Source organism: Pleurodeles waltl, chromosome 4_2, assembly GCF_031143425.1.
Source record: "Pleurodeles waltl isolate 20211129_DDA chromosome 4_2, aPleWal1.hap1.20221129, whole genome shotgun sequence".
NCBI classification, from domain to species: domain Eukaryota; kingdom Metazoa; phylum Chordata; class Amphibia; order Caudata; family Salamandridae; genus Pleurodeles; species Pleurodeles waltl.
Window position 1 is genome coordinate 172,904,268 of NC_090443.1, and position 3,409 is coordinate 172,907,676.

Below are 3,409 nucleotides of genomic sequence, written 5' to 3' on the forward strand. Positions count from 1 at the left end.
AACCGGAAAGGCTATCCAAGGGAGCTTGTCTGTAAAAAATTTGGGAGGGGACAGTGCAGTGCCTTGCAGAATAATGAGCTGCTAGCTCTGAAATTTTAAGACAGGAGGTATGTGTACATGCTATCTACCATCCATGATGAGAGTACTTCCCCTGTGACTGTTTGGGGTCAGGTTGCGGAAGTGCGCAAACCAGCGTGCATTTTGGACTACAATAGGCACATGGGTGGTGTTGATAGAGTAGATCAGAGGTTGGAACCTTACACTGCTCTTCGTAAGTCTTACGTGTGGTATAAAAAGTTGGCCCTACATTTATTTCATTTGGCAACTTTTAATGCCTTTATTGTATACAAGGATTGTTCACCTGAGTGGGCCTATTTTTGTAGGCCCACCTGCCCCGGCAAGAGTTCCTAGAATAGAAGTGGTGAAGGACGTGGCTAGATTGAAAGATCAGCACTTTCCAGATCACATTCCTCCTACTCCCAAAAAAGACTTGCCCACAAAGAAATGTAGAGTATGTGCCCGGAGATTAATCCGGAGGGAGAGCCGGATGTACTGCCCCGAATGCCCTTCAAAGCCTGGGCTGTGTGTGCCCAGCTCTTATAGAAGTTACCACACAAAGAAAAACTTCTGGGAAATACCGTGAGCGTAAGCTGTCTGTTTTATATTTTCATATGTTTCATGGTTGGCATCTCTGTCATGTAGTTAGTTAGAGCTTTTGTGTTTGTAGTTTTGTGCTTATTTTATAATTAGTTAGTGGTTTCTTTGTTGTTTATAAACAAAAAAAAAGTGATGGCGGTGTGCGTGGGGTGGCGCTTGGCTGGCGGTGTGCGTGGGGTGGCAATTGGCTGGCGGTGTGCGTGGGGTGGCGCTTGGCTGGCGGTGTGCTTGGGGTGGGGCTTGGAAGGCGGTGTGCTTGGGGTGGGGCTTGGAAGGCGGTGTGCTTGGGGTGGGGCTTGGCTGGCGGTGTGCTTGTGGTGGCGCTTGGCTGGCGGTGTGCTTGGGGTGGCGCTTGGCTAGCGGTGTGCGTGGGGTGGCGCTTGGCTGGTGGTGTGCGTGGGGTGGGGCTTGGAAGGCGTTGTGCTTGGGGTGGGGCTTGGAAGGCGGTGTGCTTGGGGTGGGGCTTGGCTGGCGGTGTGCTTGGGGTGGCGCTTGGCTGGCGGTGTGCGTGGGGCTTGGCTAGCGGTCTGGGTGGGGTGGCGCTTGGCTGGCTGTGCCAGCCAAACGCCAGTCCACACTCCCATCAGCTGGTGTGATTCTTGTATCAGGCATGTTGGCTTATGTAAGTGATGGGCCCTTGAGTGGCGTGGTCTGTCGATGTGAGTGTTGTAATGTGCTGGGCCCGTGGCTGGCGGTGTGAATGGTCTTGTGCGTGTCATGTATGAAAGGTGTGTGAATGGACTGTAAAGTGGTTGGTGCCTTGTCGCGGCTTTACAGCTCACGAGCTGTGAGTCATTGGTTCAGTTTTTTGCCTTTCAGTTATTAACAGTGCATTTCATTTTTGTGAAATCTCTTGTTAATAAAATTTGATCCACTGAACCATCACTCACCCTCGTGCCAAATCCAACCAGTATGTGTGGTAAAAATGACAAAACCTGCTCCGCTGTAATCAGGCGTCGCAGCACACCTGTGACACGCTAGGTGCCTCGGGTGGGACCCCGATGATGAAGCATGCCACCAACTTGGTTGTTGGGTGAGCGGTCTTTTTCACATAACCTAAGTGCGTTTCTTTTCACAATTTTAGTGTTTGGCACATCACGGACGTATGTGGACACATCAAAATGATATATTACAAAACTACCTGTGTTTGGGGGGGAGGGGCCACCTATGTTTTTGGTCCTGGGTGCGGCCTTCATCTAGGGAAACCTACCAAACCCAGACATTTTTTAAAACTAGACACCCCAAGGAGTCCAGGGAGGTGTGGCTTGCGTGGCTCCCCCAACATTTTCTTTCCCAGACTCCTCTGTAAACCTCAAAATTTGCTTAAAAAAGCATATTTTCCTGACTTTTCTTAGTAGGATCACCGCTCCAGCACAAAATTCCTACTCCCCAGTTTTCCCCTCAGTCTCCCAAGTAAAATGACACCTCACTTATGTGGGTCCCCAAAGCAGAGTCAGTCTAAAGATGTATAAAAGAATATGTCCTTATAAACTCGCTGTGCTATCCCCTCTATCTCTACAAGTTTTGGGCCTTATTCTGTTGCAAGCACCTGGCCCACCCACACAAGTGAGGTATCATTTTTATTGGGAGACTTGGGGGAACGCTGGGTGGATGGAAATTTGTGGCTCCTCTCAGATTCCAGAACTTTATGTCACCGAAATGAGAGAAAAGGTGTTTTTTTAGCCAAATTTTGAGGTTTGCAAAGGAATCTGGGTAACAGAACCTGGTCAGAGCCCCACAAGTCACCCTTTCTTGGATTCCCCTAGGTCTCTAGTTTTAAAAAATGCAGAGGTTTGGTAGGTTTCCCTAGGTGCCGGCTGAGCTACCGGCCAAAATCCACAGGTAGGCACTGTTTTCTATGAAAAAATGTGATGTGTCCACGTTGTGTTTTGGGCCATTTCCTGTCGCGGACGCTAGGCCTACCCACACAAGTGAGGTATCATTTTTATCGGGAGACTTGGGGGAACGCTGGGTGGAAGGAAATTTGTAGCTCCTCTCAGATTCCAGAACTTTCTGTCACCATAATATGAGGAAAATGTGTTTTTTTAGCCAAATTTTGAGGTTTGCAAAGGATTCTGGGTAACAGAACCTGGTCAGAGCCCTACAAGTCACCCCATCTTGGATTCCCCTAGGTCTCTAGTTTTCAAAAATGCACAGGTTTGGTAGGTTACCCTAGGTCCGGCTGAGCTAGAGGCCAAAATCTACAGGTAGGCACTTTGCAAATGTTTTCTTTAAAAAAAATGGGATGTGTTCACGTTGCGCTTTGAGGCATTTCCTGTCGCTGGCGCTAGGCCTACCCACACAAGTGAGGTATCATTTTTATCGGGAGACTTGGGGGTCACGCTGGGTGGAAGGAAATTTGTGGCTCCTCTCAGATTCCAGAACTTTCTGTCACCATAATGTGAGGAAAATGTGTTTTTTTAGCCAAATTTTGAGGTTTGCAAAGGATTCCAGGTAACAGAATCTGGTCAGAGCCACACAAGTCACCCCATCTTGGATTCCCCTAGGTCTCTAGTTTTAAAAAATGCACAGGTTTGGTAGGTTTCCCTAGGTGACGGTTGAGCAAGAGGCCAAAATCTACAGGTAGGCACTTTGTAAAAAACAGCTCTGCTTTCTGTAAAAAAATGGGATGTGTCCACGTTGTGCTTTGGGGCATTTCCTGTCGCGGGCGCTAGGCCTACCCACACAAGTGAGGTATCATTTTTATCGGGAGACTTAGGGGAACGCTGGGTGGAAGGAAATTTGTACCTCC